The sequence below is a fragment of the Macaca fascicularis genome, chromosome 3, assembly GCF_037993035.2.
Source record: "Macaca fascicularis isolate 582-1 chromosome 3, T2T-MFA8v1.1".
NCBI classification, from domain to species: domain Eukaryota; kingdom Metazoa; phylum Chordata; class Mammalia; order Primates; family Cercopithecidae; genus Macaca; species Macaca fascicularis.
In genome coordinates this window covers 195,965,290-195,991,760 of record NC_088377.1, presented here as the reverse complement: position 1 = coordinate 195,991,760, position 26,471 = coordinate 195,965,290, and the positions used below count along the sequence as shown (strand labels likewise).

The 26,471-nt window shown below is 44.4% G+C and overlaps 1 protein-coding gene across 7 annotated transcripts in view; it reads right to left on the bottom strand.

The window, feature by feature from the left end:
- Nucleotides 1-26,471, bottom strand: part of DPP6 (dipeptidyl peptidase like 6) — a 1,022,456-nt gene that overhangs the window by 188,280 nt on the left and 807,705 nt on the right. The window lies entirely within an intron of this gene.

Sequence of the window (26,471 nt, the reverse complement as noted above, 5' to 3'; positions counted from 1 at the left end):
ATGAACATTTTAGCATAAATATGGCTTAGTAATATAAGTTACGGTAAATTATAGGTTATAGTAAATTCTGTGAAAGTTCAGTTAACTGGATGATATGATTTGGCTGTGTCTCCACCCAAATCTCATCTTGAATTGTAGCTCCCATAATTCTCATGTGTCTTGGGAGGGACCAGATGGAGATAATTGAATCATGGGGTGGTTTCCCTCATCCAGTTCTCATATAGTGAGTTAGTTCTCACAAGATCTGGTGGTTTTATAAAGGGCTTTTCCCTTCACTGGGCACTCATCCTCTCTCCTGTTGCCCTGCAGAGTTTCCACCATGATTGTAAGTTTCCTGAGGCCTCCCCAGCCATGCAGAACTGTGAGTCAATTAAAACTCCTTCCTTTGTAAACTACCCAGTCTCAGGTATTTCTTCACAGCAGTGTGAGAACAGACTAATACAGTAAATTGGTGCCACTGAGAGTGAGGTGCTACTATAAAGATACCCCAAATGTGGAGGCTACTTTGGAACTGGGTAACAGGCAGAGGTTGGAACGGTTTGGAGGGCTCAGAAGAAGACAGGAAAATGTGGGAAAGTTTAGAACTTCCTACAGATTAGAGGGCTCAGAAGACAGGCAGATGTGGGACAGTTTGGAACTCCCTAGAGACTTGTTGAATAGCTTTGATGAAAATGCTGATATTGAAGTCCAGGCTGAGGTAGTCTCAGATGAAGATAAGGAACTTGTTGGGAAGTGCAGTAAAGGTCACTCTTGCTATGCAGAAAGACTGGTGGCATTGTGCCCCTGCCCCAGAGATCTGTGGAACTTCAAATTTGAGAGTGATGATTTAAGGTATCTAGAGGAAGAAAATTCTAAGTAGCAAAGTGTTCAAGAAGAAGCAGAGAATAAAAGTTTAGAAAATTTGCAACCTGATGATGTGATAGAAAAGAAAATCCCATTTTCTGGGGAGAAATTCAAGTTGGCTGCAGAAATTTGCATAAGTAACAAGGAGCCCAATGTTAATCACCAAGACAACAGGGAAAATGTCCCCAGGGCATGTCAGAGACCTTCATGGTAGCTCCTCCCATCACATGCCTGGAGGCCTAGAAGGGAAAAATACTTTCCTGGCCTGGATCCAGGGCCACTCTGCTGTGTGCAGACTTGGGACTTGGTGCCCTGTGTCACAGTCATTCCAGCCATGGCTAAAAAGGGCCAATGTACAGCTCGGGCCATTGCTTCAGAGAGTGCAGGCCCCAAATCTTGGCAAATTCCACGTGACATTGGGCCTTCGGGAGCATAGAAGTCAAGAATTGAGGTTTGGGGACCTCCACCTAGATTTCAGAAGATGTATGGAAATGCCAGGATGTCCAGGTAGAAGTTTGCTGCAGAGGTGGGGCCCTCCTGGAAAACTTTGCCAGGGCAGTGCGGAAGGGAAATGTGGGGTCAGAGCCCCCACACAGTGTCCCCACTGGGGCACTGCGTAGTGGAGCTGTGAGAAGAGGGCCACCATCCTTCCGACCCCAGAATGGTAGATCCACCAATAGCTTGCACCATGTACCTGGAAAAGCCACAGACAATGTCAGCCTATGAAAGTGGCTGGGAGATAGGCTGTACCCTGTAAAACCACAGGGGCAGAGCTGCCCCCTGTGGGAGCTCACTTCTTGCATCAGCATGACCTAGATGTGAGACACATTTTTGGAACTTTAAGGTTTAATGACTGCCTTATTGGATTTTGGACATGCATAGGGCCTGCAACTTCTTTGTTTTGACTAATTTCTCCCATTGGAATGGGTATATTTACCCAACGCCTATACCCGCATTGTATCTAGGAAATAACTAATTTGCTTTTGATTTTACAGGCTCATAGGCAGAAGGGACTTGCCTTGTCTCAGATGAGACTTTAGACTTGGACTTTTGAGTTAATGTTGGAATAAGACTTTGGGGGACTGTTGGAAGGGCATGATTTTGTTTTGACTTGTGAGGACATGAGATTTGGGAGGGGCCAGGGGCAGAATGATATCCCCACCCACATCTCATCCTGAATTGTAGTTCCCATAATCCCCATATGTCTTGAGAGGGACCAGGTGGAGATAATTGAATCATGGGGTCGTTTCCCCCATCCTGTTCTCCTGATAGTGAGCTGGTTCTCATGACACCTGATGGTTTTATAAGGGGCTTCCCCCTTTGCTGGGCTCTCATTCTCTCTTCTGCCACCCTGTGAAGAGGTGCTTTCTGCCATGATTGTAAGTTTCTTGAGGTCTCCCCGGGCATGCAGAACTGTGAGTCAATTAAACCTCTCTCCTTTATAAATTACACAGTCTCTAGTATTTCTTCATAGCAGCATGAGAATGGACTAATACACTGGAATTATCTAGAGGATTGGGAACTTTCAATTAAATACACTTTCTTGGTGAATTTTCTAACTAAAGAAGAGATCTTTGCAATTTCAGTCCTTATTAGGGAAATATTTCCAGATTTTATACTTTCTTGATTTATTAGATAGAATGAGGTATACAATATGGAATTATTATTGACTAAGACAATCAGTTTTCATTGTCCAAAATTATTGGTGTGGATGTACAAAAAGGGATTAGATCAAATCTATATCAATTCCCAGAAACTGTTTTCCTTGATATTTTCTGTGTTATTGTTATTCTTTTCCATGTATGTTGTATACAGAAAAACTATCCCAGGGTTTAGCATGTGAGTTGGCTGGGTTTTAACTAATTGAGACTTCATTTGACTTTTCCAAAAGTCAAATAAATCCAAAAGTTTCATGAATATTTACATCAGTAAGATAATTTAAAAAGAGAAATTAAAAAGTTAGTACAACTTCCAGGTAACTTACTGAGAAGAAATGTGTGTGTGAGTGTGTGTGTGTGTGTGTGTGTGTGTATTAACTGATAATTTATATTAATATTTCTTAAACCAATTCAAAGTAAATTGCAATAAAAGCACAGTCTGCATGTTCCCAGAATGGTTATGATAAAAGAGACACAAATAGCTAAAGAGTGGGCTAATTACATCAGGAACTAGGGATGGAATAATTACTATAATTAGGCACAATTTGGTTTTTAGTTCTGGAAAATCAAGGGCAAAAGGGAAACATGTTGCATAGCTCAGTATTTGACAAAATGATAGCAATACTTTTAAGGGTGAGATGATAAAAAAGAAAGAACCTTGGACTTGAAAAGGAACCCTGAATTTCAGTCTAAAACTACTAGCTGTCCAGCTGTGAGCAGGTTACTCAACACTGTTTAATGCAATTTCCTTCACTACAACATGAGAGATTGGGGTGGATGATCTCTAAGAGATTTCTTTCATCTTTCACTTTGTCAAATTCAAAAGTTACATTAATATTTACATCAGTAGAAGATATTCAGCAAATTATTTAGTTACGTTATTACCAGACTTCTATTGAAAAGGATAACTATTTATTTATTTATTATTTGTTCTTAAGTTAAGATGGGGGTCTTTCTCTGTTGCCCAGGATGGTCTCAAACTCCTAGCCTCAAGCAATCCTCCTGCCTTGGCCTCCCATAGGTGTGGGCCACCATGCCCAGCCTAGGGACAACTATTTATCATGGAAAGGAAATTAAACATTCATAGTGAACCCAAGATGTTATTAATTAGGGGGAAATAGATTCTCTCTATATATCAATTAAAAATTTCAATTATAATATTGCCTAGGTTTCTTTAATTGACACATTATAGCAGCTTTCCTAATGTCAAAGACATATCCAGATAGTAGTAACTATTTGGCAATTGCATTTCTCCCTCTATTCCATGGCTTCTCTTGAGTTACCACATTTCCTGATCAAGCTAATTATATCAGGAACAATTTACTGACATTTCTGTAGTAAATAAAAATGAAAGATCCTGTTGTACGTGATATAGAACATAATTTATAGGGCGAAGCACAGAAGAGGTTCGCTGGCCATGGAAGGGGCTATCCCCATTGGTTTAGCAACGATCATATGAAAGTTACTGCTCCTGAAGCCTACAGGAGAGTCTTCACTGGAGACTGTGCCAATCCTGCAGCTAACTCCTGTCACTGGAACATTCTACACACATAAAACATGTCACCAGAATACAGGAATTCTGCCTCCAAATCTGCAACCTTGTAGATGTATCTCTTAAGGAGACCCTGCGGAAAGCAGAAAGCTGACCATAGAAGCCAGCAGGTCCTCGGGCAGTGGCTGCTAGCAAGTGACATGAGGAAGGCCTCCAAGGACAACCCAAGGAGTCCTGGTGAGCTTGTTTCTCTGCACGGGTTTAATTTGTGGGTGTGCTACAAACGTCACGTGTGGTCCCGAGTGGTTTCATTAATAGGCCATATAACAGACAGTTAGGATTACCAGCTGTGGCTGAAAGATTGAAGAAACACTCTGGTACTCAGAACCTAAAGTGAGTCCTCTCTGCATGGAATTTGACCATCAGCTGACTTCCTGCTTTTGTTGCCCTGGCTGATAAGGGTTGAATATTACCTCTATTCATGACAGCATTATTTATGGTAAGTTGCATGGGGATAAGGAGAACCATAAGCACTGGGAGGGAGTTACAGCTGCCACTTCTCCCAGTCTGGTGACCCTTGTGCACGTTCCTTGTGGGGCTCTGAAGACACGCCCCTGGCTCCTCAGAGGCATCAGGCAGGGAAGATTCCACTCCCTCCTGTGGACGTCCTGCTCCCCGCACAGAGCTGACATCTGGCAGCAGGGCTGGGGGAGAAGGCAGCTCCTGTGTGGTTGGGGGGACAGCAGCATTGAATACTGCAGGAGAGGTGCACACGTGTGATGTCACCCTGCTGGCTGACCGTTTCTGTCCCAGATCCTACCGAGTCCAGCTGATGCTGAATGTGGACTCAGGTGGAGCCGGAATGTTTGCTTGGTCCACACAAGGCCCCGATGGGTGTTTCAAAGCAGGTGTCAGGCCCCTGACATAGGCCAACCTTCCTGAACAATATGCCTTCCATGGGTTCATGTCAGAAACTGGATGATGGTGGGAATTCTGAGTATTTTCTGAAATAAAATTATTACGAAGTAATAAAAAGAAGCGAGAGAGCTACACCAACACCAAAGATGGGGCTGGGTAAAGGAGCACTGGGTTTTTTGAAAAGTGAACTGCTGGCTTGAGATCATAGAATCAGTCTAGCCAGCTACAAACTGGAAAACAGCACAGCAAAAGCCACCAAGCTGTGACTACAAGTATTTGTTTTTTTGTGGAATACATGGAAAAAAAAAAAAAGAAAAATGTCATTGTCCCACAGATCACACTCATACATGCACAAAATACTACTTTCAAATAAACTTTGAGCTGGGCATGGTGGCTCCTGCCTGTAATCCTAGCACTTTGGGAGGCCAAAGTGGGAGGATTACTTGAGGCCAGGAGTTTGAGACCAGCCTGGGCAACACGGTAAGACTCCATCTCTACAAAAACAAATAGCAACAACAACAACAACAACACACAAAAAACATTAAAAAATTAGCTGAGTGTGGTAGCACACGCCTGTAGTCCCAGCTACTTGAGACACTGAAGCAGGAGGATTGCTTGAGTTCAGCAGGTCAAGACTGCAGTGAACTCCTGCTTGGACCACAGAGTGAGATCCTGTCTCTACAGAACATACACAAACCAACTTTGTTGTATTTTATTTCCTTCAAGATGTATGTGTGTTGGTAGGGGAGGTATAAATCTGGTTTTTAATAAAACTAAGACCATATAACATAATGGTTAATTTATATTAGGAATGATTTTCCATGTTATTTTATTTTTATTTATTTATTTTTTTTGAGACAGAATCTTGCTCTGTCGGTGAGGCTGGAGTGCAGCTGCATGATCTCAGTTCACTACAACCTCTGTCTCCCGGGCTCAAGCAATTCTCCTGCCTCAGCCTTCTGAGTAGCTGGGATTACAGGCATGTGCCACCACGCCCAGCTAAGTTTGTATTTTTAGTAGAGACAGGGTTTCACCATGTTGGCCAGGCTGGTCTCGAACTCCTGACCTCAGGTAATCCATCTGTCTCGGCCTCCTAAAGTGCTGGGATTACAGGTATGAGCCACCACACCCGGCCGCTTTTCCATGTTATTAAACATTCTTTGAGACATGCCCTTGAAGAGATATGACAGTTTATTTAATTAATCCCCTATTGTCTAACATATAGTCTTTTAGTTTTTTTATTGTAATAAAAATACTATTGTGTGCATCTTGGTATAAAAATTTTCACCCGCATCTCTGATATTTCCCTGGGATAAATTCCTACAAGTGGAATGCATGAATCATGTTCACTGAGCAATAAATATGTCTACGAGGGACACAAATAGGTTGATCAAAGAACTGTACGAATTGCTAAAAAACAACAAAAAGAAATCCTATTACAATCTTTTGTTTACTGGATTATGAAAGACTGAACACTAATGATACCCAGCACTGCTAAGAACTCAGTGTGCTCGCCTGACGGGAGCATAGGTGGGGAACATTGAAGAAAAAGTCAGCAAATCCTATCGAAAGAGACTTTTCTTGCAGAGATTACATGAAGAGACCACTGGAAATAAAGTATAACTGGCCTTCAAGCCTTGTATACAGAAACTGATGGTAGTGGAAAGCCCAGTTACCGTTGAGTTAAAAGGTTAATAGCATACGTATATATACACGTGCTTTTTCCCATGGAAGCAGTCCTAAAATTGCCAGGAGTCATTCTCAGAGTACCCAATGCTCTATTTCAGGAGCACATCATTCAATCTGTGAATGACTACATACTGACTCTATTTTGCCCTCACATTCCCTATATTTTGGGCCTTTTCCCTTTTCACTGCTCAACTGGGCGAATACACAACCTTTTATCATACTAGCTTGTAGCTCTATCTGGAAAACGGATGGATAGAGGATGACACGGTTTGGCTGTGTCCCTACCCAAATCTCATCTTGAATTGTAGTTCCCATAATTCCCACATGCTGGGAGATCTGATGGTATTATGAGGGGTTTCCCCTTTTGCTTGGCTCTCATTGTCTCCTGTCTGCTGCCATGTAGGACGTGCTTTTGTTTCTCCTTTGCCTTCTGCCGTGATTGTGAGGCCTCCTCAGCCACGAGGAACTGTGAGTCAATTAAACCTTTCTTCCTTTATAAATTACCCAGTCTTAGGTATGTCTTTATTATCAGCGTGAAAACGGACTAATACAGAGGAGGTGCCAAGGCTGTTGATCAATGAGAGGTTTAAGATTCCTGATGATTCTCATTTAGTTCAGCACCATCATCATCAACACTACAAACACCCTTAGGGCCTGTCCGATGGGCCTGGCGAGGTGCTGAGCAGTGGACATGCAAGGCCTCATCTCATCTTTGCAATGGCTGTAACTGTTTATTCTGAGTGAGTGTTTCATATTTTAGGCTGATCCATCAGCCTAAAATCCAATCCAGAATGCTTGGTTTTTTCATTGGTTCTTGCCTAGGCAGCTCTAGGATATGGCAAAAAATCATTTAATTGCTCTGCATTTTGATTTTCTTATCCACAAAATACAGGTAATTACACCTGCTGTGCTTGCCTCATGGTGTTATGGGGAGGATGAAAGGAGGTAATTTATGGGAGAAAATCCTGGAGGTTATAAAGCACTTTTAAAGGTAACATATTATTAGCATAATAAGTGTCATCAACCTATCCAATCCTTACCACGGAGGACCGCATTTTAATCACAGGATTCTTGTAGTTCCCTCACTTTACCACTTATCCCCTCTGTCCTTTCCTTCAAAAACCAGTATAATGTATTACATCATTTTCCACTCCAGCAAATTAATTCAGGATTTAATGCCAAAGGGCAGAGTGTAGTGCCAAGAAAGAGAAATGCTTGTAGATAATCTAAAATTGCTCTTCTTACCAGAAAGTACTCACATCATTCCTTCTTTCAAAACGTCAACCAAAATCAAGACAAAAAGCCCCAACACCACTATAAACACTTTCCCATCAACGCAGCTTTCAAATGCTAAAGGAAAATCTTCCTATTCAGAGTTACCCACCCAGAGAAATCTCTTGGGATCTTTCTCACCTCCTGAACCTACATTTTAACTTGAATTCTGATGTATTATTGTTCCAAAGCTGAGGAAAAGTTCTCAAAATAAAATTATGCTTTTGAGCATTTGATAGTACGTGTTCTGTGTCCACTTGAAGCTATTTAGTTTAACATAGGAGCTACAGAATTTCCTAGCTGAAGAGATGGCACCCTTCTAATGAGTCCAGGGACACGGAGAGGTGGGCACAACAGTGGCAGGAACCAGCACCAGGCCTTGCCTGAGGCTGTGGATTTTATAAACTCCTCCTCCTCACAGGGGGTCACTGAGCCTCCAGGGGCTGACCACGGGGTGGCCTGGCCAGGCATCCTGGCATTCTCCAGGCTGGGAATTGCTGGGAGGAAGTGTAAAAAGTGCCAACAGGGCACCCTGAGGGTCTCGTCTGGGTGATTGTGAGGTCTGCCCTGAAAATGGTATCTGAGCAGAGATCTACGGGTGAACAGAGGCTACCCAGGGAAAGAAGGGGAATGAGAGCATTGCAGGAGAGGGAGCAGTGTTCACTGAGGCCTGGGGAAGGCAAGGAAGGACACTCCTCCGAGGAAGGGAGGCGGCCACAGCAGCTGGGCCAGGGCAGGTGGTGAGAGGATGAGCTGGAGAAGTGGCAGGGGACGCTGATGCAGGATCCTAGAGGTGACACTCTGACTCCGTGCTTTTGTGTGAGAACAATGGGAGTCACTGAAGGGCGCTGGTTGTCATCATGGTTCCAGGACATTCTAAACGAGAGAGAAGGTGAGAGTTTTGTTTTCCATGACCACCTTCATTGCTGCATAGGGGCAGAGTAGAGGTGAGACACCTGCAGGATGGGCCAGATGGGGGACAACAGTGGCCTTCACAGGCCTTTCAACCCTTCTGTGCAGGAAATTGGCTACTTTGTCTGAGTTAAAAGCATTGATCAGATGTTGCTGTAATCACTAACTTAGCTACAGTTGCTCTATTCTACCAACAAATAGAAGATCATATTCACTGGATTAATGACTTAAGATAGTATTTTCCTATGTTTTACTTTCACATGTTGTGGCTAACTGCTGTAGTGGTGACCTCCATTTTTTGTTTGCCTAGTTTGAGGCCGTCTCTCCCCTATGCCTGTGGCTCAGGGGCTGTCTCGGAGCCCTGGCCCCAACAATGAGCATACCACCCAGGCATGTTAATTTGCAGGATTCCATCCCTGCCACCCCAGCCATGGGCCCTGAGTGATGGCCTCTGACACACCCTGGGCAGGTCAGGTATTCTCAAGCCTTTCCTGGAGCTTTGGAGTGTACTGCTTCTTGCCTCTGGGTCCTGGCACTGGAATGATACAGACCTCAGGGTCCCAAGGGTGATTTGTCTTCCTGGCTGTATGGAAGACGTCTTGCAGTGAAAGAGAGTGAGATGAAAGGCAGAAAGCAGTAGAGCTGAAGAGAGACCACAGAAAAGGGAAAGCAGGAAAGGAAAATAGTAGGAGATAAGGGTGGAGGCAGAGACACACCCCAGGATGCTGTCTGAGTCCCTGGATGCCAAACCCACTTCTGACCATCCCAGGAATGAAATATATTCCTTTTTTTGTTTAGTCTAGTTTAAGTTGGCATTTTGTCTTTTATCACTAAAAAGTTCTGATAAATTATCCACTTATTTGGTTATAATTGCCACATTTTCTGTGCTCTCCTTTCTCCACTCTCCTCTCCCTGAGCTTTTCCTTGTACCAGGTTTCTGAATAATGATGGTCTTTGCCCTGGAGGAGCTCCTTGTCTGGTTTAGGTATGTTCTCATCTATGCTTAAACACGTACACATTGGTGGCATGTGCTTATAATCTCAGCTACTTTGGAGGCTCAGGCAGAATAATTGCTTAAGGAGTTTGAGACCCAGCCTCGACAATATAGCAAGACTCTATCTCGAAGATAAAAACAGAAAGCCATATACAGGCATGCCACAAAGATTTGGCAGGTTCAGTCCCAGACCACTAACCACCACAATAAAGTGAATACCACAATAAAGTGAGTCACAGAAACCTTTTGGTTTCTAGCTGCATATAAAAGTTATGTTTATACTCTGCAGATTAGTAACTGTGCCATAGTATTATGTCTGAAAATGTACATAAGTTATTAAAAATGTTTTATTGCTAAAACGTGCTAACAATCATCTAAGCCTTCGGTGAGTCATCATCTTTTTGCTGGTAGGTGGTGTTGCCTTGATGTTGATGGCTGCTGACTGATCAGGGGCTGGTTGCTGAAGGTTGGGATAACTGGTAATTTCTTGAAATAAGACAACAATGAAGTTTGCACATTGATTGATTCTTCCTTTCACAAAAGCTTTCCTGTAGCACCCAATCCTATTTGATTACATTTTACCCACATCAGAATTTCCTTCAAAATTGAAGTCAGTCCTCTCAAATCCTGCTGCTTCTTTCTTAACTAAGTTTATGGAATATTCTAAATCCTCTGTTGTCATTTCCACAATGTTCTTAGCATCTTCACCAGGAATATATTTCATCTGAAGAAACACTTTCTTTGCTCACTCCTAAGAAGCAACTTCTCACCCATTCAAGTTTTATCCTGAGACTGTAGCAACTCAGTCACATCTTCAGGCTCCACTTCTACTTCTAGTTATCTTGCTGTTTCTACCACATCTGCAGTGACTTTCTCCACTGAAGTCTTGAATCTCTTAAAGATTATGAGGCTTAGAATCAACTTCGTTTAAACTCCTGGTAATGTTGATATTTTGGCCTCCTCTCATGAATATGAAAGTTTTTAATGGCATCTAGGATGATAAATCCTTTCCAGAAGGCTTTCAATGTACTTTGCCCAGATTCATCAGCAGAATCACTATCTATGGCAGCTATAGCTTTATGAAATGTATTTCTTTTCTTTTTCTTTCTTTCTTTTTTTTTTTTTTGAGACAGAGTGTCCCACTGTTGTGCAGGCTGGAGTGCAGTGGCACAATCTTGGCTCACTGCAATCTCTGCCTCCTGGTTTCAAGTGATTCTCCTACCTCAGCCTCCCTACTAGCTGTGATTATAGGCACCCACCACCATGCCTGGATAATTTTTGTATTTTTAGTAGAGACGGGGTTTTGCCATGTTGGCCAGGCTGGTCTCGAACTCCTGACCTCAGGTGATCTGCCTGCTTCAGCCTCCCAAAGTGCTGGGATTACAGGCATGAGCCGCCATGCCAGCCATGAAATATATTTCTTAAATTATAAGATTTGAAAGTCTAAATGACTCCATGATCCATGTACTGCAAAATGGATTATCTCCTTGTGCATCTCCTTCAGAGTCCTTGGGTGGCCAGGTACACTGGCAATGAACATTGATATCTTAAAGGAAATCTTTCTTTCTGAGCAGTAGGTCTCAACAGTGGGATTAAAATATTCATTACACAATGGTATAAACAGTTGTGCTATAATCCATGTCTTGTTATTCCATTTACACAGCACAGGCAGAGTAGATTTAACATCACTCTTAAGGGCCCTAGGATTTTCAGAATGGTAAATGAGCATTGGCTTCAGCTACTTCAACCCCAAAGAAGAGAGTCAGTCTGTCCTTTGAAGCTTTAAAGCCAGGCATTGACTCTTCCTCTTTAGCTATGAAAGTCCTAGATGGCATCTTCTTCCAGAAGAAGGCTGTTTTGTCTACCCTGAAAATCTGTTGTTTGGTGTAGCCACCTTCATCAATGATCTTAGCTAGATCTTCTGAAAAACTTACTGTAGCTTCTCCATCAGCACTGCTGCTTCACCTTGCACTTTTATGTTACGGAGACAACTTCTTTCCTTAGGCCTCATGAACCACCCTCTGTTCGCTTCCAACTTCTCTTCTACAGCCTCGTTACTTCACTAGGCCTTCACAGAATTGAAGAGAGTTAGGATCTTGTTCTGGATTAGGCTTTGGCTTCAGGGAATGTTGTGTCTGGTTTGATCTTTTATCGAGTGCATGAAACCTTTCTCCATATCAGCAATTAGGCTGGTTCCCTTACCTATCACTCACATGTTCACTGGAGCAGCACTTTTAATTTCCTTCAAAGACTTTTCCTTTGCATTCACAATTTGCCTAACTGTTTGGCACAAGAGGCCTGGCTTTCAGCCTATCTTGGTGCTCTTCACATGCCTTCCTCATTAAGCTTACTCATTTCTAGCTTTTGATTTAAAGTGAGAGACCTGCAATTCTTTCATTTATGAACACTTACAGGCCATTTTATGGGTTACTACTGGCCTAATTCAATATTAAGTGTCAAGGAATAGGGAGGACCAAGAAGAGGTGAGGAAATGGCCTGTTTGTGGAGCAGTCAGAACACACACAACGTTTATTAAGTTTGTCGCCTTATATAGGCACAGTTAATGGCTCCCAAAACAATTACAAGAGTAATATCAAAGATCACTGACCCCAGATGACCATAACAGATACAATGATAATGAAAAAGTCCAAAATATTGTGAGAATTGCCAAAATGTGACAGGGATGCAAAGTGAGCACATGATGGAAAAATGGTGCCAACGGACCTGCTCAAAGCAGGGTTGCTACAAACCTTCAATTTGTAAAAAACCCAGTGCCTGCAAAGCACAAGAGTGAAGTGCAATGAGATGAGATGTGCCTGCATCTGTATAAGGTGATGGCAGACGGATAGTGGGTGACATTTCATGTACCACATTCAACTATCAGCATGCTTGTTTCTGGAGGAGCTCTCACCTCTACATTTTCCAAGGAATAACTTTCTGGCCCAGTGAAGGTAGGACCCGATGCAGTCTAGAGAGCTATGTACCTTTCACAGGTGGCAGCCATAGAAATGCGGATAAATCAACAGAAGCAATGATGGGAAGGTGCGTGGTCTGGTGAGTGAAGCAATGATATGGCAGTCAGGGACTACACCAGTAACTCCCTGCACACCAGGCTAATTCACAGTGCACTCAGCCTGGCGGCTCAGCCTGGATCACCCTCACCCTAGCAAATGACAAAGCTCATGACACTCTCCAACTCTCCACATTAAAATGCCTATGGATAAGGATGTTCAGCTTGCAAAATCAAAACACATGGAGAAATCACTTGGCATTTTGGACAACTTAAACTGGGTAGTGTTGGGTTATACTTTAAAAAGGTATAGGCTTAGACCTAAACAAATCTGACCAAACCTGGGCACAGCACTGGACCACAGCCTGTGTGGTTATCAGCACAAAGGCGCCATTGATGAGAGGCAGAGGAGAAAGGCCTGGAAAGCCCACTCGGTGGTGAGTGTGCAAAGCAGGACAGGAAGACTGGAAGAGCTCTGGCTGGTTCCTCGACTCTACAGTGCAGGTTAATTCCTGTGGCCTGACCTTCACCTGGGAACTCTAGGAGGATCATAGGGAATGGGTCAACCAGATCCTCCAAAAAGCCTGCCATATCTCTGGGCTATTTTGGTGAGTGGAGACAAATCCAGGCAGATGGGGAGTGATGGGGATGAGTGATGATGATGGCAAGGGTGGAGGGTTAAGTGTTCACTGTCATATCTGAGCCGTTGGGCAAGGGCTGGACTGTAGTCTTTCTCATGGGAAGGTCTCTGGGCATCTCATTCACCTGGAGAGATGAGGTCTGTGTGTGTGATGGGGTTCGAGGGGCCACCGCTCTATCCTGGGGAAGTAGATGCACATTTTCTTCACTAGGTCAGCAGCTTTTGATGCTCATGCAAAAATGATCTCATTGAGAATTTACTTACAAGAACTGAAACTGATTTTGGAACATGGCCTTTGAGGAAGCCTGAACCAGCCCGAGAAAATCACGTGCAACAGCAGCAAACTCCCTGAAGCACTGTTCTTCTCAGTCCTTTCAGCCTAAAATGCTCCAGGCCCGACTTGAGTCTGAACATTCTGAAACCTTCTCCTGTCTCTCCAATGCCTGAGGATCTCTCCCAAAAAATGATACTGGCCCACTGCTCTGTGAACCGTGCTGGTAGCACTCTCCAGAAACTCCTATTACTGAACTCTGTTTTACGTTGTCTGCCCACAAAATTATAATCTTTAAGACAAGGGAAACCCGATCTTGTGCTTCTTTCAATGCCTACACCAGAACCTTGTAGATGCCTGATGCTAAATATTTACTGATTAATGGAACCATGTACCCATGAGTCCAAAAATAGTAACTACTCTTTGTTGAGGGCTTGTAGTGGTGTCATGCTTTGATGGATGTGTTGCACATACTTATTTTATTTTACATTCACAAAGTACTTGTTATTAACCAAACATTGTTTGAAGACTTTAAAATATTAATTTACTTAATCCCCATTATAATTCTATGAGATAGGCATTATTATGGATTATGATTTCCATCTCAGGGCTATGTTACCTAGGGTCCTGAAAGAGCCCACTGGCCCAAGAGGATGCCGTTTTCAGGTGAGGAGCCAGGGTTTGGACCCAGGCTGTCTGACTCCAGAGCCCACACTCTGAAAACTCCCTTCACCAGAACACCTAGGAAAGGAAGGTGCTGTTCTGACTTTATGGAACTGAGATGTAGGCTTGGAGAAGCCCAGCCCTGACCCAAAGTCGCGCTGCCTATAAGGGGCAGAACTGGGCAGCCTGATGACACAAGCCATCATGCCAGGGCTTCTCCAAGGCCACTCTGGGCCCAGCCACTCGGCAGCACCCGGGGGTTCTTTAGAAATGCTGACTCTCAGGCCCCACCCCAGACGTACTGAGTCACACACTCTACACAGGGGCCTGGCTGTCTGGGGGCAGCAAGTTCCCCAGGTGACTCGGAACCACTACCACTGGGCCCAGCTGCTGCCTCTTGCAGCTGAAAGTAACAGGGCTGGGCCACGGGGCCTTTATGGGAGCAGGTCTGAACCAAAACACAAATATTGTGAACGTTTCCTCTCTAAAAGCTTTCAGAGGATTGACAAATTTATTGACTGGCAGAAAGCAGTTGGAGGCACTCATTCACTCCACAAATCTTTTTATATTGCAGTTAGACCCGAGACTCGCCAGCTGTCAGAAGTCACCCCCTGACTGCCAAGAAGTGAAGGAATTTTCAATATCTTTCTAAGGTGATGGAAAAATCCATTTTTTTCTTGCTAAGTTTCTGGGCCTTTTTGTATACAGTCCTAATACGAGTGGCCTCTGGCTTCTAGCAAGGGTAAAATGCCACCCATGAAACATCATTCGGATGCTCCTGGCTAAGCTTCCTGCATCATCCCAGGTATTTGGAGTGGATGGGATCGGTTTGAGGGTTCAGTGAAACCACCAATCCTCTTCCTTCTCAGACAGTGTCTGCTTCCCTCCCAGGTTCCCTGGGTGGCTGATCTTGGAACCGTGCTCTTCTCCAGGGTGGTGTGACCAGCAGCCAATCTTTCTGCAGCCTACAGGGGCTCATTATCCCATCTGTAAATTACTCAGATCTTCTAAGTTTTGGTGTCTTCTAGTTCTTCGCCTTCCTCAGCTCACTGCTGCTCATTAGTGCCTCCTAGAGGACGGGCAGGGGAATCACAGAGTCCGGCTCAGAAGTCGCTGCCTCTGGCACAGTCATCAGAAGCTCTTTGCCCTGCTATGCCTGAGACTAGCTCCTGGCTGGACCGTGAAGGACTCAGAGGTGATTTCTGACTTCCACTGTCTTTCCCCTTCAGGGAGCTTTTCTGTTATTTACACACCAAGACATTAAAAGATAAATGGAGCAAGAATAAAATCACAAGAAAGATACCACTGGTATTACTTTACAGAAAAATCAATTTACTATTAAATATATGTGAATTTAATTAACTATGGAATATAATTAAATATATGCTGATTTAAATAGCTATGCAATTAAATTATATTAGCAGAGATCTTTTTTAAAAATCAGCCTTAGCAAGGTCTCTTTAAAACAAATTGCATATTCACCTGATGCTGGTGAGCGTGGAATCAGGATGAATGATGAGGCATACAGACGACAATTCGCAAATATGCATCAAGAGCCTTAAAAAAGTGTTCCTAGTTTTTGACTCAGTAATTCCACTTAAGGAACATCTTAGACCCAAAGGTGTTTCACAGCATCAATGATAACAGGGAATATTATATATGATCCAGCTGTCCAGCCGGAAAATGGTTAACTGCATTTTGGTAGATCTACTCAATGAAATACTATGTAACTACTAAAATTATGTTAATAATAAGTATTTAATTATACAAAATGCTAACTGTATCAAAAGGTTGGGATGTAAAACTAATAATTGTAACTAAAAAAATACATCTACTCTTGGAAATAGATTTAGAAAACATACTAAAATATTAATAGTAATTGTAGATACTGGGTCTATTGATGCTATTTTAAAAAGTTTTTTTTCCTATTTTTTTCTACATTCTTTTTTATTTTTTACTATATTTTTTACTATATTCTTTTTTACTATATTCTTTATATTATTTTTATAATGGGAAAATAAATAAATGATAACGTTTAACCAAATACCTACAATGAACCTAGCACCAGTACCGAGAATTGGTGATAAAATAATAAATATGCCGCCGTCCTAAGCTGTGTGGGATGTCACAAGTGACAGGGAAAGACCTGTAGACAAATGTTTACCGTACACCGAGTGTACAGACAGAGCTGCACGCGCCATTGCTGAAGGTCATGGGAATTCTAACCTGGGAGTCCAAGACAATTTTGCAGAAGAAGTGGCATCTTTTACGACTAACACTGTCCTCTTTCACCTTCACATGTATTGTTTCTTCCCTTATTGCCTCTGTCTGAAAACCAGTCTTTCCATCCACAGAGAAAACAATGGAAACCTCCAAGCCCTGGGGTACCAGAACAGCACTCCTCTCCCGACATGTCCATGTGACCTCTGCCACACAGACCTCGGAAACCTTCCCATCCTTGGCTTCCTGGAGGATGTCCGTGGGACAGCAGGGCCACCTGGAACGCCAAGGGGCCCGACGAGGGGCCACAGCAGAGCCAAGGGCTGTGCAGGATCCCCAGGCTCTTTCCTCTGCCAGAGCGCACAGGGTGCAGCAGGGGCGCCGGAACAAGCTCCAGACAAAGCAGTCTTGGCTCTGGAGGTCTCAACTTGGAAGCCCCCGGCTGAGAGAAGCCTTGCAGGGGAGGAGGAGAACAGCAGCAATTTCTCGTGGGCAGGTTCTGGCATTCCGGTCACGGCGGCCTGGGTTGTCCAAGCCTCCTTAAAGGGAGGCCTCTGTGGAGCCAGGCAAGCTGGATATGAAGCCAACTCTGCCGGGACACCTTGGGCAATGCACACGATGCCCGATGCTGACTTTCCCATCAATGCCGTGCCCCTGTGTGACCTACAAACAGCACCTGGGAAAAACCCTTATTTCTTCATCTATGTTCACCCCTCCTTCACGCCTGCCATGCTGGAAGTGCGCGCCTTTAGTGGATTCAGGAGTTCAACCCCCAGTTTATGCAACTCAGTCACAAGAGCAGGTGTCAGGGTCTTTGCAGAATCATTGCACTCTCTCAGGGGCTAGGACAGGACCCTTTCTCACTGTCACGTTTTCCTGCCTGTGTGAGACTTAGACTTGTCTTCTGACCAGCTGAGCCACTCTGTGACCGGCCCTCCTAGGCTGGCCCCTGACTCCACTCCTGGTAGTTCTCTGTAATCGGCCTCTGGCTGCCCACCACACAGCTCCGTCCAGGAGGTTCTCATTAACAAAGGCTAACACGGCATCACACACAGTATGAGTCACATCCTCATAATCCCATGAGGTGGGCGCTATGTTGATATGCATATTGGAGGAAAATGAGGCACAGACAGCCTAGGTAATTTGCCCAACAGGAGAGAGCCCATGAGTGGCAGGGCCTAGATGGGGACCAGGCTGGCTCCAGCTCTGGGGCCTGGGCTAGGCCACTCCCTCCAACACTTGAACAACGTACTTCATCTGTAGTGGTGTCAAAGAAGTGATCTCTTTGCCTGAGACCTCAGAAGTCAGCAAACTTAGGAGGGTCCTATGACCTATTATCCAAATGAGGGGACATTTGCACATGAAAGGAAGCCCTATTTGTGACTTCCCCTGGACTCTGGGGTAAACTTGGACCGCCCTGGGCAGACCAGGGCTGAACTCACTGCGACTCCTGTCACTGGGTCCCGTGTAACCTTGCCTCTCCCTCTCCCTATCTCAGCCTCAATCCTCATCACCCCCAGGGATACGCGACTTCTTAGGTTACTCCACACCCAGGGGCCTGGGTGGCTGTGCCCTGTGTCAGTTCACAAAAGCCCAGAGCTCTCGCAGAATGCAAGCTTCCTCATTCAGACACACTGCCAGGTGGGCTCTGTCCTCCTGCCGAGGAGGCTGGGCTCTGAGGATCGCATGGGTTTTGTGGCGGTGGTTCAGCGCCCCGCGTGGAGTCCCTGGGCTGAAGCCAGAGGCACTGGGGGCTGATTTCAAGGCCAGTGCTGCCACGGGGCCTGCCTCCTCCGAGAGGCCTCTTTTGGGCCCCTTCTCAGGTGGATCACACAGGGTCACCCGTGAAGGGGCCTGAGACCTGTGGCTTTTGGGGAGGTGTCTCAGTAGGGTCCGTTTGTTTGATCAGGAAGGAAGCCTACAGCTGGCCCAGGTTGCCCCAGTGCCCATTGAGGTCTCCTGCCTGTCCAGAGTGTCTGCAGGAACTCATTTCCAGACACGCCACGTGCCGCAGGGCCAGTGACTTACAGCCAGGCCAGCATCCTCCTACCCTCAGCATCTCCCCAAGCCACACGGTGCCGGCCACCGCACAGCCTGCCTCCAGGTCTCTGCTGCTTCCGCTTCTCTGATGACCTTGCCTGCTTTGCAGAGCCTGAGTCTGCCCCATCTCCTGGAGGAAGCCTTCCAGAACCACTTTCATCTCTCCTTCTCCAAACTCACAAAACACCAAATCACCACTATGTGATTCAGAGGATTACTTCACCTCTCTGAACTATAGCAATCATTTCATACAATTATCCTGCCTTAAAAACAGGGCGGTAAGACTCTGGTTAAAATCTTGTAATAACTTTCTTAGCTTATGTCATGTATGTATGTCTCATCCAAATATTAATCTCCTTCAGGCAACAGTAACATTTTCCCTTTTTAAAAATCTCGTACAAACACTAGCACAGCTCTGGGCAAACATAGTGGCTCATAGTATTCATTTGACTCCCGTGAGTTCTTGGCTCCTGACCCAGTGCCCTCACAGCCCTTTCCGACGCCCTGCCACTGTGGTCCAGGTACCCAGGGGCCGAGGCATCAGGCTCTGCAACAGTCTTGGGCCTCATGTACCCTCACCAAATCCCCAAGTCCGGTTGCTACCCCAAAGCTGTGTCCTTGCCGCCAGCCCTGTAGTCTTCCCTTCATTTGATACCATCTCACCCCTGTCTTCCTAATATCACTTGCTGACCCCCACACAGGGTCTATTTTAATGACAAAACAGAAGATAAAACCTTTCAAAATGTTATCTATGCAAATCTCATTTCTTTAGGCACTTTCAGCAGGTGGGGGACAGTGAATTAATTGACTCAGAAGATGAGATTCAGCAGTCTGGCATGGGTGGTGTGTGTGTGGCACCAGGAGAAGGTGGTGGTGCCAAGATCCCCAGAGCCTGTCAGCAGCGTGAGCAACCATCCCGCTTACCCAGGACTGTCCTGGTATCAGCATGAACATCCTGGGAAAACCCCCAAAAATGGGAAAACGGTAACCCCAGGTTCAGGAAAGGGCTTTGCCGGGTACTGAGAGATCAGCAGCTCATCTTCATTACTTACATCATGGATTGAAAGCCTGGGGACTGTCAATGTTGAAAATTAGTACATAAATCCCAGATTCCTATGTCTTCTGTTTTTTTTTTTTTTTTTTTTTTTTTTTTTTTTTTTTTTTTTTTTTTTTGAGATGGAGTCTTGTGTTGCCCAGGCTGGAGTGCAGTGGCGTGATCTCAGCTCACTGCAACCTCTGCCTCCCAGGTTCAAGCGATTCTCCTGCCTCAGCCTCCCCAGTAGCTGGGATTACAGGCACCTGCCACCACACCTGGCTAATTTTTGTATTTTTAGTAGAGACAATGTTTCCCCATGTTGGTCAGGCTGGTCTTGAACTCCTGACCTCAAGTGATCTACCCACCTTGGCCTCCCAAAGTGCTGGGATTACAGGCGTGAGTCACCGCGCCCGGCCTCCCATGTCTTCTTTGTGGTGTTACACATTGAATGTTCGTGTCCTCCCCAAGTTCACATGTTGAAATCCCACCCCCAATGGGATGGTATCAGGAAGTGAGGTCTTTGGGAAATGATCGTGTCATGAGGGGAGAACGCTCAGGAATGGGATTAGTGCCCTTATAAAAAACAACACAGAGGGGTCCCTTGTCCCTTCCACCAGGTGAGGACACAGAAGAAGGCAGTCTATGAGCCAGGACACAGGCCCTCGCCGGCACAGAATCAGCTAGCAACTTCACCTTGACTTCCAGCCTCCAGGACGATGAGAAATCAATTTGTTTTTCTAAGCCCCCGCCCCCGCCGTCTAAGATATTGATAAAGCAGCCTGAATGGGCTCAGACATAATGGATAGAGACATCTGCAAACAAGCCTTCCTGCATGTATGCATGCATCTATTACTCCGGCACCAGGAGGAGGAGGGGTGTTGTGAGTCCCTCTGTTTTTGCCTGGACTTAGACAGAAACTTCCAGGCCTTCACCAGCCACATGACTGTGGCAGGCCACATCATAGGGAGCTCTGTCTGGAGCTACAGGGTTGGGGCATGGCCAGGTGCTCTGGTTTTCTGATGTCACATGTCAGGGTTTCACACCAATAAACAGATTTCTCCTAAAGACAGATGTGGCCAGAACCCCCTCAGGAGTATGGGCCTATTGGTGTTTCGGCGCTCAGCGGGTTCAGAAGATGCCCAAAGTCTGTGAGTGGCACCAGCCAGGGACCTCCCACCCACCTGGGAGGCTGGCTCGGCTGAATGAGGACCTCTTTGAGTTCAGCAGGGAGCATCTGAGGAAATAGTTTAAAATGCAGCCAACCTTCTGCTGTGAGCTTGGTAATTAGCACTTCTGGAAAATCAGTGCTCTCCAAAATGTGAGCAAAATGAAAATGTTAATTAATAAAGGAAAATTTCAAACTCCTTATACTATCAGGAGACATTCAAGCTGAAAAATATCACTTGGTGTTATGAAAATGTGACCTGGAGGAGACTTAACGGAAGCCTCATAGAAAAGGCCTTCCTTCTCGGCCATGTCAGCATTTGCTCCCCCGTGTTAGAAACTAGCACACAATTGCAACTGCAATGCAGCAGTCACACCGCTTATAGCACATTCACAGGCACCACCTTAGAAAATTCCTTTTAGGGAAGCCAAATTACCACTTTTTAATCCTTAAAAAGACCTCTGGTCAAGTGGAAGGTAATTGTCGGTAGAAAAATAAAGAGGGCCAGGCCCAGTGGCTCACACCTGCAATCCCAGCACTTTGGGAGGCTGAGGCAGGAGGATTACTTGAGCCCAGGAGTTTGAGACAAGCCTGGGCAACATAGCAAAACCTCATCTCTACAAACAATTTAAAAATTAGCCAGGTGTGGTGGTGTGCACCTATAGTCCCAGTGACTTGGGAGGCTGAGCTGGGAGGAACACCTGCTTGAGGTTGAGGTCTGGAGTTTGAGGCTGCAGTGAGCTATGACTGTGCCACTGCACCCCAGCCTGGATGACAGAGTGAGACCCTGTCTCAAAAAATAAAAGAGAGAGATAATAATAGTTTCCAAATAAAAGTATGAAAAGGAGAAAAGGATGATGGGTAGATGGGCTTTTAGTGCCCTGAACCTCGAACTAATGAGGTGAGTGGGTCTTTATGTAGAAACTGCAGCTACATGAGCATCTCAGAAATTAGAACTGCACACCCCAAATTCTCAAGGCTCTAGAGGATGGCCCCCCAACATCTTGTTGCTTCTTGACCCCAACATTTATCAAACGATTTCCCTCCCAACACTGAAGAATATTTTATGCACACGAGGATACAATTTAAAAGATAAAGGAGGCTTTCATCTGAGGAAGGAAAGTCATGGTCCTTCCCCAGTGAGGACCATAACAAACAGCTATTATTGATTGAGGCCTCTCTGTACTTGATGTGATCACTAGGATGTGACTTAATTACATACATTACCTCAGATTGGCCCAATAATTATGCAAAATAAGTATCTTAATCTTCCTCGTTTTATGGATTAGGAAATCAAATCAGAAGGTTCAAGGCTGAAAAAGCTCATAGGTTTGTCTTGCTGCAAAGTCCATGTTTTTCCATTTTGTTGTTTTCATCACTTATGCAAATATTATTATGTCTTTGGCCCAGATTCAAGATAATAATAGATTTATCCTTCAACATCAGGGAGGGAATTAACATTTACTACATAAGGAATGCTACCTATATGTTATTGCCTTTAACCTTCACAGTATCCCTGGGAGGTCTTTTTACCCTATTTGTGAATGGGGAAACTGAGGCTCAGAGGGGTTAAACACATCATCAATCCAGTGAGTGTCAGGGCTGGGTTTCCACGTAATGTGGGCTGTTGCTAAAGCCTGGCTTCCCTCCCTGACAGGAGCGCTTCCCAAGGCTGGTTAAACACCAACCACCTTTGTGAGTACCTCTGGGACTATTCTTTTCTTTTCTTTTCTTTCTCTTTCTTTTTTTTTTTTTTTTTTTGAGACAGAGTCTCCCTCTGTCACCCAGGATGGAGTGCAGTGGCGCCATCTCGGCTCACTGCAACCTCCGCCTCCCGGGCACAAGGGATTCTCCTGCCTCAGCTTCCTGAGTATCTGGGACTACAGGTGCACACCACCATGTCTGGCTAATTTTTTGTATTTTTAGTAGAGACGGGGTTTCACTGTGTTATCCAGGATGGTCTCAATCTCCTGACCTCCTGATCCGCCTACCTCGGCCTCCCAAAGTGCTGGGATTACAGGAGTGAGCCACCGTGCCTGGCCGCTTCTTCTTTTCAATTAATTCCCTCTTCATGTAAACAAGTTTCATGTATCAGGGACATTTTGCATTACTACTATAAATGGAACACCAGTATTCTTTGCAGTGAAGGGATGATAAGCATAAAATAAATACCAAAAAACCAAAGCATGATAATGAATTCTGCCCAGTCCTGCTTAAGGCTCACTCTCCATTTGTTAAAAAGAGACATGAGCAAGTATTAGGAGATGTCAAAATCATGCTCCTTATCGGAAAAGGAAGTTTGAGAGAATTGAAAACAGAGTAATGTCCTTAACTTTATGCCTCGATGTTCCTTAATCCCCGCAGCCCCTGAAATCACACCCCCGACCATTTGAATATTCACCAGTTTGTTCCTCGACATGGAAGCTCTCCCCTGCGTTGTATGGAGAAAACCAGTTCCAGCGAAGCCATGAGTTGCATCAAAACGCTTTGACGTTGCTCATCACAGGTGATCCTAAGAGGGAAACATTTTCTGCCTGACAAACATTGTGTATTTTGAAACAATAACCTGAGAAATGTTCTATGTTTTACCAGCCCTGCTTAACCATTTAGTGTCAATGAGGTAAGACAGTGGCGTCACCAGCGAACACTTAACAGCGGGTGGTCCTGAGGCAGGGGCTGCTTGGCACACGAAAGGCGCTTAAAGACTTGGGGCCTTTTACCGCCATGAGGATGAAGCGACCAGGGCAAATAAAGCCAGGGATTTTTGTGTCCTCAACATTTTTCCTATTGCAAATCAGGCTAACATGAGAATAAGGCAGCCTCGCAGTGGGGTGTTTTCAAAGGACTTTCTGTAGGGTGTGTCTAGGGGAGGACGCGGGGAAGATATGTCCGACTCTTGCCAACTCATGATGGCGGGGGGTTTGGGTTGGAGTCCTCTCTATTTCCAGCTGGTGGGATCATCCCTCTCTCGCTGTAGGCTGAGGGCACTCTGTGTGGAGAAACAGCGGAAGGTCATGAAGCCCTGTGGTCTTACGGACACAGTTCCCTTCTCTCCCCAGCTCATCATGGAAGACAGTTACTCAAAGTCAGTGTGAAGTTCTGCTTTCTACAAATCAGATCTCGGGTGAGGCCCTCCAGGGAGGAGGCCTTCTCTAAAAGACTCCTTACCACTCACCCAGGTTCTGTTTATCATCTCTGCTGGTCCTAAGGGAAGCCCGACATTGGTTCAAACGCAGCCCAGCAAATTGTACTAACGATTCCTTCTGGAAAAAACTCTGGATGGATGCTTCTCAAACTTAGTGATAACAACCTGGGAATCTGAGGACATAGGTCCTTTTAAAACACTGACATTTCATATGTTCATTTTGATGAGAATCTTAGTAAAATGTATATCCCATATCGTGTACCACCTGGATGACTATTGAATAACCAAGTCCTTCTATCCTGATTTTAGGGCCTGAATTTATGTTTATAAGCACACTGGTGCCAAGTAGTACTGCTTTAGTTATTGTGGACCAGTGAAAAAAGAATAAAAGGGGACTTGACATGTCAAAGATGTATTCCTGCCAGGCAAAGCAACAATAACAGGGCTGGATTGTTCCAAAGAAGGTTTCTCCACAGGTCAAATAAAGAAAATGCATGGGAAGTTCAGTCATGACAAGGCACGTGGTAACGCAGGAGAAGAAAGGAAAATTCATGGAGCCGTCAGCACGGTCATCATATTCCAACTGTCAGAGAGTTTCAGTAAAACATCAGCACTGCAAATTGATATATGTATTTAAATTTGCTACTTTCGTAGATTTGTTGAAGTTAATTGGTAAATTATATATGACTTTATAGTTATATTAGTTTATACATAGTTTTGTGTTTGTACCTACTGAAGTACCTACCATTCCAATAAACTGATTTTAAATTCAATAATGTAATGTCCCACAGTGTAGATGAATTTCACCCATGAACACAGATGCAAAAGCCCTGAAGAAAATATGTTAACAAATCTAGCTAGGTATATATTAAAAAGTACATCCCACAATTGCATCTATCCTAGTCATGTAAGGCTGGTTTTCTACTGACAATACAATACACCTCACTGTCAGATTAAATGAAAAAACAAAAAACAAAAAACACATGATCATTTCAATAGATTCAGAAAACATACTTCATAGAATTCAAAATCCATTCAAAATAAAGAAAAACAGAACACAGACCACAAGACCACCACCACCAACAAAACGAAGAAACAAAAACCGAGTGATCGAGGTCATTTCCAGATAAATCTACAGCAACTTCACATTCCATGGCAAACACTTGGGAGCATTTCCTCTATGATGAGTTACAAGGCAAGGGCTGCATTTTCACCATGGCTGTTCCGCTCAACATAGCACAGGTGGTTCTGGAGAGTGGAGTAAGATCAGGAAATAAGGCAGAGTTGAGGATGAAAAAGGAAGAAATAAATGTGCCATTATTCGGAGAGGGTGTAATTATCTAAATACAAAATCCAAAAGAAACCACAGATCAATTATTGGAATTAAATGAGTTTAGCAAGGCTGCTGGATGCAAAATCAATAGAAAATGTCAAGTGCAATTCTATTAACCAGCTGTGATGGTTAATTCTGAGTGTGAACTTGATTGGATTGAGGGATACAAAGTATTAATTCTGAGTGTGCCTGTGTGGGTGTTGCCAAAAGAGATTAACATTTGAGTCAGTGGGCTGGGGAAGGCAGATGCACCTTAATCAGGTGGGCACAATCTAATCAGCTTCCGGAGAATATAAAGCAGGCAGAAAAACGTGAAAAAGAGAGACGGGCCTGGCCTCCCAGCCTGCATCTTCCTCCCAAGCTGGGTGCTTCCTGCCCTCGAACATCAGACTCCAAGTTGTTCAGTTTTGAGACTCGGACTGGCTCTCCTTGCCCCTCAGCCTACAGCCTATTATGGGACCTTGTGATCGTGTAAGTAATATATGTATCCTATTAGTTCTGTCCTGCTAAGAGAACCCTGACTAATATGCTAGCAAACATACATTTTAAAAATTACATTTACAAAATGAAACATATACCAAAAATATTCAAAGAAGATACCTGACAATAAATTTAAACCAGGTTTGCAAGCAGTTTATGGAGAAAACTATAAACATTTACGGAGAAAGTAGTTTTGAAGTAAATAAACTGGGAAGTGTACCACGTATTGAAAGGTTCAACAGCTGAAGTTTAGAAATTCTTCCTCCATTGGTGGATAAACTGAATGCAGTTCACACTAATCTCCCAAAGGTGTTTTTAGAAGAACTGAACAAACTTATTCTAACTTGTGTATGTGCATGAGTGACACACATACACATACACGCAAAAGGCCAAGGACAGCCAGGACACTCTTAAGAGCAGCATGCCCAGGTGACTGGCTGTGCCAAATGTCTCATCTGTGTGGTGAAGCTGTAGTAGGTAAGAACATGTGGTGTTGTCACATCAGTGGAGAAAAGATGAGTGGAACTTAGTGGAGAGTCTGAAAGCAAATCCTCCCATACATAGAAGTGTGATAAATAGCAGAGGCTCCAAAGATCAGGAAGGAAAGGATGACTTTCTCAATAAATTGTTCTGGGACAATGGATTATTCCTATGGAAAGATAATTGTAAGTATGCTTCACACCCTTCCCA